The sequence below is a fragment of the Tachypleus tridentatus genome, chromosome 5 (assembly GCF_004210375.1).
Source record: "Tachypleus tridentatus isolate NWPU-2018 chromosome 5, ASM421037v1, whole genome shotgun sequence".
In the NCBI taxonomy this organism is placed as follows: Eukaryota; Metazoa; Arthropoda; class Merostomata; order Xiphosura; family Limulidae; genus Tachypleus; species Tachypleus tridentatus.
In genome coordinates, this window is record NC_134829.1 from 19687324 (window position 1) to 19702930 (window position 15607).

Genomic DNA, 15607 nt, shown 5'->3' on the forward strand with positions numbered 1-15607 from the left:
ATTGACCGTTACATTATATCACCCCCACGGCTGAAAGAACAAGTATGTTTGGTGCCATGGGGACTAGTGTTAGTAATGCGCTTTGAAACGTTTGTTTTTGTATAACAAGTTTCATATTTACTCTCTCATCGGCAGACCTTGGCTATGTCTAATTAAATACGTATACATAAGGTTTCTTTTTCATTGAGTATATCTTGATCAATGTATTAAGAACGAAACTAGTAGTAATAACTCTGTTTGAACCTTACAGTTTTAGTAGGGAAACTAAGACAGACACGGACTCCGCTAAAATACCAAACACGACACATATAATGATATTTAGTGTATAAGATCCCTATAATTAAACTATTCGCTCTGTTTTCATATTGTGCTCGTTGAACACAATTTTCTAATGCCGGTCACTGCATCAGTTTAAACATTGTGAAAACGCAAGTTGGAGATTATAAAAAGGAACGGCGCTATAACGCCAGTTGAAAGGTAATATGTCTTTCCTCGCCCAGTTTCTCACATTTTAACGTATTAGTGAATTCTTTTCAGGAGAGTCTCCCGCTGGTACAGTGGGAAGTCTGTGGATTTACAACGCTAAAATCAGGGGTTGGATTCCCTTCGGTGAACTCAGCTTATAGCCCCCTGTAGCTTTGCTATAATAAAACACACACTTTTCAGAAGAAATAAGTATAACCCCAGCGTTATTAAAAAAAAAAGGTTCGTGACAAAAAGTATTGCAGAGTGCAAGTGAGTAAAAATATAAATTTAAAATTATTTTTCCTAGTGTAATAATAGACGGTAACTAAAACTGTAATAAAGAGGAAAAGACTGGAAACGTGCTTAATATGCCAAATTAGCAACCACGTCAAGTTACCAGGTCAGGCTTTGACAACTGAAATATGTTAGATTTGAAATGAACGAAAGTGTAAAATATTACAATTTATCTCTGACTAGTATCCGATTTATTATGTTACGTATTGCAATTTCATATAACCGAAAATTTCAATTTAGGAGTTATTTGAATGTCGATACGGTTGTTTGTTTGGAATTAAGCACAAAGCTATACAATGGGCTAGCTGTGATCAGCCCATTACGGGTATCGAAACTCGGTTTCTAGCAAGGTAAGTCCGCAGATTTACCGCTGTGCCACTGGGTCGGTATCCATACGTATATCATTTATTGTATTTGCTAACAAGATTAATATACACGGTTTCCTTTCTTAACGCAAACATATTTTAATATACGAACAATAATACAATTTATGATAATAATTATTACTAATAATAATTTATATATAAAAGTTTCACAAACTTACAAACAATACTAAGCCTTCTATGCAGTTTATCAACGGTTCGCGACGAGTGAATTAATTCTCATTTGATATCAGTACAAGTTATGTAACGGGTAGCTAGCTAGCTTTCTATTCTTGGCTGGTCTTGAAGTTTAAGGAAATCAAAAGGAAGGATTGGGGTGGATTTACTCTTATATATTTAATTTAGTATATGTTTTGTTCAGTTTAATATATATTTAGAAATTCGTGTAATTTATGTTTTTAAGTACGTACTGCGAAATTATCGCCTGTTCACTAAATTTCTAGAAGATTCTCGAGCATGAGAATGAACAATGTACGAAGTGTGTATGTACATACCAGTATTTTTTGCCAATTGAACATTAGAGAACCTCACGTAAAATTTACATATCGGCGCCCAAAAACACAGTTTAATATTGTTTGTTTGCTACAGTTAGTATATCATAAACCTCGGAAGCTATAACTGTGATAAACACTTATTAATCAGAAAAGTATAGATATTCACCAGGAACGTTTATAGATTTCTAACATTACAAAGCATTTAACTACACTGAATTAACATCGGACGTTAGTACTTCTATGAAGACATTATATATCTTCGTCTGAGAAAGGTCAGCTTATACAAAAAGGGCGTGAGGCCAGCCAAGCATGGAGCTGGCTAACTAGTCATAAAAGAAAGTGTGACAGTATCAACTCAGAATTAATCCGCTCTTTATAAATACTTTTTTTTTCTAAATGCAATTGCTATTTGTAGTGTTAATGCTTATTAAGCATTGTATCTGTGGTCTTTACTTTATTACTTGGATATATCTCACATCATTAAAAACTATTGACAAACTTAAAAGAACTAAAAGGTATTATTTGATGTTGAATTATAATATTCCTGGAGAACATCTTTACTGTAAAGCATTAAACTAGAAAATATTATGAAAATGCAGCTGCTCTTTCTTTCCACAAATTAAAGCCAGTTCATGTGCAGAATGTTCAAGTTATGAAACCTATGATTTCAGTTATGAAAACAATAGGCACAAACAGCACAAATACTGCTGTTATAAAGGTACTGAATGTGACCAAAGAAGACTTGTGAGAATAACAGCCAAATGAACTGGACCTAGGTTGGGCACTATGGCAAGCAACAAGGAGAAATGTGGCTCTAACATGTTGAGGAATATTGTATGGAACCGTGCAAGTATTTGACAGTAAGAGAGACGGCTAGCACAGATAGCCCTCGAGTAGCTGAAGAAGGATTTTTAAAAACCAAAAACAAACAAATCACTGGCTTTTCTCCAAAGATGTTAGTGTTTTTATGCAAACTGTAATTATTATTATATGTCATGTAAAATGAAAAACAGTTTTAATGAGGAGATTGTGAGTAACTCTTGTGTACTCCACATGCGCAGTCACAACTTAAATTAAGATAGACTGGCCATTAATTTGTTCCATCAATTATGATTTTAATTTTTCAAATGGCACATGAAAGCGCATGAAACATGTAACAGTCTTAAACTCCAACCCTCCAGTGGCACAGCGGAATGCCTGCGGACTCACTCTGCTAGAAACCGGGTCTCAATACCTGTGGTGGGCAAAGCACAGATAGTCCATTGTGTAACTTTGTGCTTAATTCCAAATAATCAATCAATCTTAAATACTCTGTTACCGTGAATTTCGGCAGTCCTTACTTGACCAGGAAACAGAGCGTAAAAATCTCATACTTTTGGAAAATAATGGAAGTGCAACTGAGTAGGGACTCTGGAGCTAACGACTGAACCACTGATTTTATTTCAAAGGCGATATGGTACGTGAATGGAACTTCGGAGCTTAAACCTTCAACATGAAGATCGATAGAAAGTTACACTTGGGCAATAGACGAACTTTGCCCGACTCAGGTTGTATCTACTAAATAAAATAAGTTGCCAGAGTCAAGAGTGTAATTCAACACATGGCAAAAGAGCCAAGATAATTACTGTCTGCCCTATAAGTCTTTCTCTCCAGCCTTTAATGATTCTATCAAAACCTCTGGCTCAAAATATATACACTTCTGTGTATATTTGGTTATATTTATAAATTTTCAATGGGTATATTTGTAAATATCTGCATACATATATATTTTTTGCATTTACTTACCTTATTTATTCACGTCCTGTAAGTACTTTATGCTACTTTCCTTCTTATCGATGCTATATATATTACCTAGTTTGTTTTTTAATTTTCGTATATTGCGACTAACATATTATGTTACATGATTTTTTAAATTCCTTTTTAAAGAATTATGTTCCGTTTATTTCCTTTCTTTGACGTGTTGTCTCTTTATTATGAGTGTTTATACCCTATTTTTCCCGTTATTGTACTATTCTATTCGTTTGTCACTCGTTGTTGTTGTTTCTTTGTACCCTTATTCTTAAATATTTGCTATGATTTGTTTAAAATAATTCATTTCACGTGTTATAGACTTTGTTTTAACACCCGGTTTATGAAGCATCAGACCAAATAGAAACGATAGGAAGAACTATACAGGGTCTTTCGGTTTCCATGATAAATTTGAAAACCAAAATATACACTCTGATGTGCTGAATCTCCTAACATAAAAACACTTTTATTGCAAAGAAACATCATCTTTTAACAGTGTTTGGCCATAAAATGCGGAACTAAGAGGTTTGGATAGATATTTTTACCCTTGCACAAAGAAAGAGTTGTTTTCGCATGATGTGTCATAATTAGACAAATATAAAATGTTTAAGAACTTTAAATATTCATTGGTCAAAACAGATATAAACCCATGCTACGGATGCTACTAACACACATACTGCTGCCTCTGTTATTGTTGTCAATATTACTGATACTACTGACACACATACTGCTGCCTCTGTTATTGTTGTCAATATTACTGATACTACTGACACACATACTGCTGCCTCTGTTATTGTTGTCAATATTACTGATACTACTGACACACATACTGCTGCCTCTGTTATTGTTGTCAATATTACTGATACTACTGACACACATACTGCTCCCTCTGTTATTGTTGTCAATATTACTGATACTACTGACACATATACTGCTGCCTCTGTTATTGTTGTCAATATTACTGATACTACTGACACACATTCTGCTGCCTTTGTTATTGTTGTCAATATTACTGATACTACTGACACACATACTGCTGCCTTTGTTATTGTTGTCAATATTACTGATACTACTGACACACATACTGCTGCCTCTGTTGTTGTTGTCAATATTACTGATACTACTGACACATATACCGCTGCCTCTGTTATTGTTGTCAATATTACTGATACTACTGACACACATACTGCTGCCTCTGTTATTGTTGTCAATATTACTGATACTACTGACACACATTCTGCTGCTTTTGTTATTGTTGTCAATATTACTGATACTACTGGTACTAACACTGCTGCCCCTGTTCCTGTTACCACTACTACTGATACTGATACTGCTGTTTCTGTTACTACTGTCATAACCACTGATACTGCTGCCTCTGTTACTGCTATCATTACTACTGATACTGATACTGCTGCCTCTGTTACTGCTATCACTACTACTGATACTACTGACACGGAAAGTGCTGTCTCTATTACTGATACTACTGACACTAACACTGCTGCCTCTGTTACTGCTGTCACTACTACTGATACTACTGACACAAACACTGCTGCCTCTGCTACTGCTACCACTACTATTGATACTACTGCCTCTGCTACTGCTACCACTACTATTGATACTACTGCCTCTGCTACTGCTACCACTACTATTGATACTACTGCCTCTGCTACTGCTACCACTACTACTCATACTACTGCCTTTCCTACTGTTATAACTACTATTAATACTGTTACTTCTATTGCTGTTACTTATACTGCTACGCTACTGCTACTACTGTTATCTCATTTTTGCAGACCAAATTATCCCCTGCAACCTTCCCCCCGCTAGTACAGCGGTAAGTCTACGGATTTACAACGCTACCATCAGGGGTTCGATTCCCGTCGGTAGACTCCTCAGATAGCCCCATGTGGCTTTGCTGTAAGAAAACCCACACACACGCACTCCTACAACCAACTAGGTGGGTATGTATTTCCAATTCTGAGAAGAAATTATAATAAAAAAGATAATGATTACTTGACTCAAAAGAGTATTTTTTGGACTCTGTTTGTCGACAAGGCTACTAAAATTGATAAAAATGACTGACGTAAACTGGATATGCTCAGACACTTACCTATTTTGGATAGCGATATGTGTTTCCTTCCTCATATCTTTGATACAAGTGTGACTTCAACCAAGGTGATTGGTAATTCAGCTTTCTATTCAAATTTATAAACAAAAGAGAGTGCCTGAAAGATTTGTGTGATAAATCAACATTAAGACATTTTTCCTGAGACCAAGTTTTAAAAATTATATTTAATATTTCAAATAATTTCTTTTTCTGTCATTTGTGTCGTTCATTTTACCTGACTTCAATGTCCTTTTTTTAATCTTATCCTTTCTTAACTTGACTCAGTCTAACCTTACTTAATTTTACTTAATAATTATCTTTTTTATTTCGTAACTCACGTCATAAGTAGTTACTATTCCATCTTCTTCGAAGCGTTGTATGTTTTTGTTATGTGTGTACGTTTATCTAAACTTCTCTCATTTTATGTTCATTTCTTGTATTTAATTTAATGCTATTTCACCTATTTTTTTTATTTAAAGAATAGTCGCAACTATTTGCTTTGCTTATTAATCATTTTATCATTAATATTTTATATTTTTATTATTGCATTTCGATTTTCAAAAGGTTGTAATTTTTATTTAAAGAACTTCTCTTCTTGCTTTGTAACACGTTGTTTGTTTAGTTAGATATATGTTAAGTCAAGAATTTCGTCACACTAGTGTCTTGTTTAAGGATAGTTTATTTAGTGCATTGCTAAGTTGTGATGTTAGTTCCAGTCTAACGGGGGGTGGGGTTAATTTTTATGCGAGATAAGAAGAGAAGTCAGCCTCTTGTTTTATGCATCTACCACATGTCTTACTTTGCCGTAATAAGTATTTTTCATCTAAAAATTATAATATATTTCCAAATTTCAAATTTGGAACACAGAAATTCCTGTTGAGGAAATGCTTAAAATTTCAGCTGAAGACATTGTTTTTGGAGCTCGTCCGGTTGAGAAACTCTTTCATAGGATAATCGCACTGTAGCCTTCTTTTATCTTGTGTTTGAGAGATACATTCATTGTGACCATTACATGAGACAGAGATGTCTCCTTATCTCAGTGACCCTTCTTCTCACCTGTCAGCTGCAAAGATGAAACGTAATTTTGGCGGTTTCAGAGAGATTCGTTTTCACCTGCAAGGAAGGCAGGTAGTCTTCGATCTGAGTGAGCCAGGACTCCATGGTTAAAGTCCTGTTGTCCGAGTATTCTACTTACGTTTCATTCACACTTTCTTACCACTTGTACAAGTGATATACTTACAAATCAATTCGTTTTATATCTGTATCTCAATGAATCAAGCAATTTACTTTTAACTTGCACTCTATCTATCACAGATTACTGTACATTATACCTACAAATGTCAAGTAGGTGTGCACAAATATAACGTTGAATTAGCCTAGTGCACATAGGAATGGTGCAGAAAAAATACCTACCAGGCTACCATATACTTTTACAAACACTTCGCTTTTTCTTCCTATGACAACCAGACTCATCAACCCTGAATTTTGGTCTAACAGTACTCATTAAAAATAACACTATTAATACAAATTATTTGTATAACGAAATAGGTTTTATCATATGCGGATTTTGTTTAATCAGTTAGAGCAACTTCAAACGTTGAATTTAAGAGGACATGTGAAATGTCGAATGTAATTTAATTTTAATTGGGTAGTGTTCTATTACGATAGATTTAAACGTTATTGTCAGCTCCAGTTGTTTCCTATCATTTAAAACTTTAATTTCACTATTTTATATTTATGGTTGCATAGAAGTAATAGAAGTACTTCACAGTGCCATCTAAAGTGTTCTGTTTCAAAAGCAAATAAAACAAAAACTGAAAGTATATAAATATATATTTAATTTCTTGCTTTTGAAGTTCATATTTCATGTTTTATTGTAGCCTAAAAGATGCATAATTATTCTCGTGATTCATGGCATGCACACGATTTAATGACTCACTACAGTACAAATTGCAACGTTAAGCGCCTCTCATGTGATATCATTTTAGTGTCTGCTGACTGACTGGCATACATTATAGATAGCTATGTAGCGCTATCTTCGCTAGTCGTCTCGAATTTAGCAGTGAAAGACTAGAGAGAAGACAGCCAACTCTTGGGGTACTCTTTTACCAACGAATAGTGGAATTGACCTTTATATTATAATGCTCCACGGCTGAAAGGGCAAACATGTTTCATATGACAGGGATTCAAACCCCCAACCCACAGATTACGAGTCAAGCGCCTTAATCACCTGTTCATGCTTGATCACAGATATACGGTAAACTTTGTTACTGTAGTTAAAGAGTTAATAGTAATAGAAAACCCAAGCTTTTTACAAGTAATGTTAAGTAACTAAAGATATGCTCTTGACGTTATACACGACATTCCAACAGAGGTCGTGATAATGGTTTAGCTGTAAAAATACATGTATTTACGTCATAGTGTTTCGGTCAATCCCACCATTCGTTGGTAAAAAATGTAGCCCAAGACTTGGCCGTGGATGGTGATAACTAGCTGCCTTCCCTGTAGTCTTACACAACTAAAGTGGGGACGACTAGCGCAGATAGGCCTCGTGTAGCTTTGCGCGAAATTATAAAACAAGCAACCAAATTGTTGTTTTCTCTCTGTCTCTGTAGACGAAATATATCACCCAGTACACTACTGATATTAACTGTTTATGACACGACGTTAGGCCGATAAAGAATAACATGATTTAGATTATTATTAATGTTATTACAACGTAATATCACACACACACGTTTTACTACTAAATGTGATACTTCTTCAGCTAATGTGTCTTTCAGACTAAGACTTGTCGTCTTATATAAGCTTGTACAAATGATGCTTAAACTAAGGCTTGTATGCTTAACTCACCATTTTTTATCAGTGTGACAGGTTCGTTCAAAAATATTTTCTCCTGTAAGTCATAATGTTAACTTAAAGCAATTACTACGATTATTTAAAATCCTGTATGCTTCGTCAACTGATCCCATTTCTGGAGCTTTACTGCTTGTGATGTCATACGTCTCCTCTGAATTATGATACGAGGTTTTCCATTGAATATTTTATTATTGTTTTATCTAATTTGTCGCACAGACAGGTATTATATATGTTACAAAATTCCTCCTAAAATCACCATTTTTTCTCCTGAGATGCAACATTTGCTGCCTAATACTCATACCAAATGTGTATGCTGTTTATTTAGAGATTTCAGAAATGGTTATGTATTACCAAGTACTTTTTTATGATCTTGGTTCAATAAATATGGAACTTTACAAAATAAAACTGTAATTTCCACCAGTCTGTGTTTTATACAATAGAAAAATAAGCAATTGATTTACTGTTTTTGAATGTAATTTTTTTTCTGAAATATGGCAACAATATTTTAAGCCAGTAAAATATATTTCTGGACAATTTTTAGCAATGCTCATATAATTTATTGATGTTCCTCATATCTTTAATATACAATGTGATGTCTGAGATGTTTAATGTTTAACTCCTTTAAGATGGAAAAAGATCATTTAATTAATTAATATTTCTTACGTTGAATTGAAACAGAGTATTATTAATTTATAATATAAATAATATCCTGTAAAATGGGATTTTTTCGAAATTTATGTAAAAGAAGCATAATTCGTCTATTCAACGTTCAGAGGTATTCTATCTCCATTGATATTTGGAAATTTATTTCCTTAATCCCATTGTTTGCTATATTTCTTTCAATTGGCATTCATATATAATGCCTTTATTTATGTACGTATTTTGTTCATACTCTTTCTTTTGCAAAGTGACTTAATAAAGATATATTAAATCTGATATTGGGTAAAAAATCTCAGGAAAAACACTGGGAAAAGTATAGTTGAACTGCTGATGTATTATCTTCTTACATAAAACCCTTTGGAGGTCTGTAAAGAATTATGTGATATAAATTATTTTCAGTATTATTGAAATGTAATACAACCCATGTATTAGGTTCAAAATCTGTCTCCTTCTGTGCTTTTATCTGGACAAATAATCGCCAAAACATTTTAAAAAAATCACATATGCTCGGAAAACATACAAAACTACTTCGTGTTTTACAAACTAATAATGTTACAAAAACAGAACGAAGAAAATCGATGCTGTATTTTTTCTTGTTTGACTCCAGATTTTGTGTGTGTTTGTCTTGTTGTTATTTGTTTTTGTTTTTTTTACAGTGTAATGATATTATACAAACGGAAGGCATTTATCCAGTTTACCAAGTAATGAAGTTACACGAGCAGAAGAAATCTCATGGGTTTTACCTTCCACTGAGGTAGCACAAACGAAAATAGTATCTCACGTTTTTTTTTAAATAGCGGGATTGCACAACCTCAACAAGAGTTTGTTATGAGCTTTTCAGGCCACACAAACGTTGTATAACTATTCTGTATCATAAAATAACGAAACATTACGAATTTCATCACGCCAAAAACTTATTTTAATAAACAATTAAATTGTAATAAAATTATATTAGAAAGAATAAAATGTTTCGTTCTACAAGATAGAACATTTATAAAAATGGAATGCATCTATTTAGCTATGCAGGAAAGACATCCATGAATCATTTCATAAAATTACTACAAAATAATGATGTTTTACAAGAAAAATAGTAATAATGTTTTCACCGGACAGAAAAAGTTAGATAAACAGTTAAAAATATTTCCTATTTCAACCAAATAAAGTTGCAAGATATTTATAAATGGAAAGCCAGTCTTGTTTTTACCTGATATTAGCACTAGATAATCAAAAATTAACTCTTATATTATCACAAACAATGCAAATGAAACCGTCTTCATCGTTTTTTTACGAAGTAACAAAATAATATAAAAGATAGAAAAAACTTCTGTTTTTGTCAGGTTATAAGTGTTCGCAGACGGAAGAACTCGATTTAACGGGTAACGAGCTCACTCAATGTAACTGTTTTGTTGTTTTTTTATGTTTTAAACAAGTATTGAGATTATACAAATGAAAGAAATCTTCCAAGGTTTTATAAAACAGAAATGTTACTAAAGCAGAATAAATGCCGATTTTCTTTATCGTTGAAGAAGTGTACAAAATCTTAAAGGTTCCGCTGGGTAATTCGATTTAACAAGCGGAAGAAGTTTCTTTTGTATTACTAAGTTGATTCAGCAAACTTACACACAATATTTTCTCAGTTTACCAGACAATGAGGCTAAGAAAATTTAGAAAAGCCTCTCTACTGCAATCAAACTTTTCGGATAGATAAATGTAAGAAAAATATTGAAATTGTATTATCTTTACCAGAAAATAAGGTTACCCAATGGAAAACATTTTTATTGTTTCTAACACGTAATATGTCTACGTTACATTTTTTTACTAGTCAATTGGATAAAATAAGTAAACAATATTTCTCTTACATTATAGAATAATGTGATTAGTCTTACCTAAAACACAAAATCTTGCCAACCTCTTTTATTATATACCGAAGTTAGACATATACCAAGGAAGATACATGTTAAGCAGTAAGTAGAGTAATAAAACAGAAAACAAATACATGTATAAATTAAACCGAGTATTAGCGTTACAGGTAGAAACTAATACCTTCTATATATAAATAAACAGTAAATACAGAACAGGTAGTTCGTTACATATATCCTACTTACCACTAAAGAGATCTTAAGAAATGAAGACATGCCTTACTTTTCACCAATTAATAAAGACATGTTTGTTTGGTTCTTGAAAGTAAGCCAATTAGCTATCTGCGATCTGCCATTATTGAAACCCGGTTTGTACCGTTGTTAGTTCGCAAACATACCGTTGTGCCGCTGGGGGGAAGGGTAATAAAGACATACAAACTGTTTTATTTTTCTTAAATTGTTTGTTGAATTTTGCGCAGAGCTACACGAGGATTACCTGCGCTAGCCGTCCCTAATTTAGCAGTGTAAGACTAGAGGGAAGACAGCTAGTCATCACCACCCACCGCCTATTCTTGGACTACTCTTTTATGAACGAATAGTAGGATTTATCGTAACATTATAACGCCCCCGCGGCTGAAAGGGCGAGCATGTTTGGTGCGACCGGAATTCGAACCCACGACCCTCAGGTTACTAGTCGAACGCCTTAACCCACCTGTCCATGCCGGACCTCATACAAAATGGAACACATTTCTGTTCAGCCAAAAAAAAAAACAACAGAACACAGTAACGTGGGATATATTTTTTCCTTTATTAGATAGTAATATAAATGTTTTTATGCAAATGGAAGAAATCGCTTTACTTTTATTCAACAATAGGACTGACCAACGTTATGAAATACCTTTCATTTTTACTACTTAAGATAAAAATAACATTGCGTATACCAAAGATATCTTCACGCTTTTTCACATTATATAAAGATAATTTTTGTTTCTGTTTTTGCAGGTACTCTGATTACACAAACAGAAAAAATTTTTTTCCATTCTATTAGGGAGTGAAGTTAAAAGTAATATTTGTTACTTCACCATATGGTTGTAATTGCGCAAAAAGAAGGAATAGCTTATGTCCCTCCAAATGCTTAGGTTATGAAAAACGAAGGAAATTTCTTTAAAATCACCAGACAATGAAGTAATAATATAAACATAATTATTTATTCTATTTTACCAGATGATAAGATTATACAATAGAAGGAATATCACTACGTTATGAGGATACAAAAATAGAACTAGTTTTTGTTTTTTTTATTCACAGGGTTAGTCATGTCATGAGGTTACAGAAAGAAAATGAATACCTTCTGCTTTATCAAGTGATTAGGGTATTAACAGGAAATGAGGTAGACAAACAAAGAATTATCTTGTTTTACGATGTGATAAGACTGCACGTGCAAAGACCCCTTTACTCAGCTGCCATGAATTGACACCATTAGAAGATATCCTTTTCGTTTCCTGTAGGTAATGAAGCTAAAATCTTAAATAAATTACCATAGATTTATCAACTAATGAAGCAACCAATAAGATAAAGTGTTGTTTACAATTTTATCTGAACGTTAGTCAACAGCAACACAAATAAATGATGTATATATCAAAACAACTTTTTATTTCAAGGTAGTTATATTACATTAATCATATAAGTTCCTTGTTTAGTATGGAAATACTGTACACAACTGATTTTATCTTTCCTTTTTAGATCAGTTGATACGGTTAGAGAAAGGAAGAGCTTCTGTTTCCTTCCTGTAATTCAGTACGGGAAAGTACATGCAGTTATATCGAGTTAATGAAGTTATTAAAACAGGTCGTTGACGTTAAAAATATCTCCACTAGTTAGTTACCATGTAATGAAGCTACACAGTTAGTAGTAATATATTTTTATATATCACCTGATGAGGTTCATCGAATAGAAAATAACATAAATCCTGTCTACATGGTGTAATAACATAAGAAACGGAAAATCATCTTTTTCTTTACTAGGTGATGTGATGGTACAACAGAAAAAAAGCCTTTTTTGTGTGTTTTTCAGAAAAAAAAACAGAACACACAAAAAACCTAATGAGGTTACATATGAGGAAGAAATTTCTTATATCGTACTAGGCTGTAAAGATACAAAAGTAAAATCTATCCTTAAGTCATTAGTTAATGAGGTTTCGCACAAAGCTACACGAGAGCTATCTGCGCTAGCCGTCCCTAACTTTACAGTGTAAGACTAGAGGGAAGGCAGCTAGTCATCAGCACCCACTATCAACTATTGGGCTACTCTTTTACCAACGAATAGTGGGATTGATCGTCACATTATAACGCCCCACGGCTGAAAGAGCGAGCATGTTTGGTGCGACGGGGATTCGAACCCGCGACCTTCAGATTACGAGTCGAAAGCCTTAACCCACCTGGCCTTGTTGTTGTTCTTTATTTGTTTGTAAATTACTCAAGTTAGCAGTTTGAAAAAGTTTATAACTTAATTATGCTGTGAAAAGGATAAAAGTAATCTTGATTTTAACAACTTTGGGGCTCAAGCAACGAAATTTGTTATTTTAGCTAACTGAGGGTACTCGTTAATAAACCAAACATTGCATGAAGGATAAGATTATATAATGTTCAATTGTCTTCTTTCTTTTGTTATTCAATTCCTGATGACATCATTGGATGTTAATGTCTTATCCTGCTTTGTGAAAGATCACAATTGACTCCTTTAGCTGATTAAGTGCTTCAGTATCGAAATTCAAAGCGCAAAGTCTATATAAAAGTAAAAACATATTCTATTTCAAGGAACTTTCTAGCTTCCTTCTCAAGCAAAAATCTTAAAATAATATACTCCATTCACTCTGTCGTGTAGTTTTTCTCGTTTACCATACTAAAAATTACGGTAACTGAATTGCTAACTCTTGGCGGTGGACGTTAGTATTCACAGATAAATACATAACTAATTATCTTTATAGTAAGATGAGTTTAAACGAAGTCTACAAATATCAGATTACTCCAACAAAAGCCTAAATGGCGTGTTTACCAGATTATCAATATTGAAAAACAAAATAAATGTTTTCTGCTTGCAGTGAAGTAATCCTTGTCGATCTTTGCTATTAAGTACTACTGTACTAAAATTAAATAATGAAGCCGAACAAACTGAGAAGAGTGAAACTTACAAATAGGAAATAATATGTTTCTACTTTTTGTTCATACGAATATTAAAGAGTGCAAGAAGAGTACGTCTTTTTCAAGTATTACGTTTGCAATATAAGAAACAATCTTTACGTGTTTTATTGGATTTGAGGTTACAATAAAAAGGTTATTTCGTTTTTACGCGTTAATGGTATTACATGAAATGAAAAAAAAACCTCTAGTTTATTTGTTATTGTTTTTCCAAGGAAACAGTCTATGTTTTTGCAACTTCAAATAAACCATTTGTTTTACAATATTATAAAGCTAAAAAGAAGAACATGATACTTTTGTTCTTACGAGATAGTGAACTGGCGAACAAAACTAAATAATTTTACCAATTATAAGGTTTCGCATCACATGAAAAGCTCCTTTTTGTGAGTATTAATAGCACACGAAAGAAAGAAAGTTCTACTGTTTTCACCACGTAATGAGATTACATAAATGGATAGTCCCTGCCGATATTTCTCGGCAGTAAAATTATAAAACTGGAAAACTTTCACTGCACTTCTTAGCAAAGTAATAGGATTACAAAGGGAAGAAACCTCAAATGAGTCTACCCAAACTGACCAATTCTTTTAAGTCTTTTCCAGATAAAAAACCCTTCTGTAAAAGCAAAATTCTCTTCTGTTTTGAGTATACTAGTGTTATTCAAAATATTTAAAATATAGTTTGTTTTTTAACAGTCAATAAGATTAAATAAATAAACGAATTTGTTCCTATTTTACCATGCAACTAAACTACACATAAGGGGATAATCTATCACTTTCTCGAAGCCATGACATTTTCTGTTATTTCAATGATAAGCTTGAATTTTTATAAAGCTAAAATACGTGATTTAATCCCTGCGACAATTTCTCATTTGCTTTAATATATGTTCATATAAAAATTGGCATGTAAGGTTATTTAAGGTGCATAAATATACTTTTTTATGCCAACTAATTCTATGAAAAGAATAAATCCATAATTCATTTGATGAGGTTACACCATCAAAACAATATTCTATTTCAAAGATAATGAATTTTAAAAAACGGCGTAAATATCTTCTACTGTTACTAATTAATAAGAATAAACATAATAAAGGCATTTCAATTTTTTTTCAGACATCCCAGTGAATATAAAGGGAAAAAATCACAGACCTTAAGAATATTTACCAACTACACCAGAACAATGCTTAACTGCACAATTACTAAGGATAGTAATATGAAAAGTACCCATCGGATTTCTAAACACTTTTTAAGTACGAAATTGCTTTTGGAATTTTAGCTCTAGTGGTCACCTGGTCATAAAAATGATTTAGACAAAATACCGTCAATATTTCACTTTACCCTCCAAATTATTTTTGGATTCCATAGACGTCTGAGCAGTGTACACACAAAATGAAATATTTTACTCAAATCTTTAGTCACTTTTTACACCGAGTATTATAATACGAAAACAAAAACAATTTCTCAGTATGATGCAAATATGTGAAACTAAAATTCACGTGAATTTA

General features: G+C 32.9%; 1 protein-coding gene across 1 annotated transcript in view; it reads right to left on the reverse strand.

The window, feature by feature from the left end:
* LOC143250651 (solute carrier family 35 member F2-like) overlaps positions 1–15607 on the reverse strand; it is a 223855-nt gene that overhangs the window by 102459 nt on the left and 105789 nt on the right. The window lies entirely within an intron of this gene.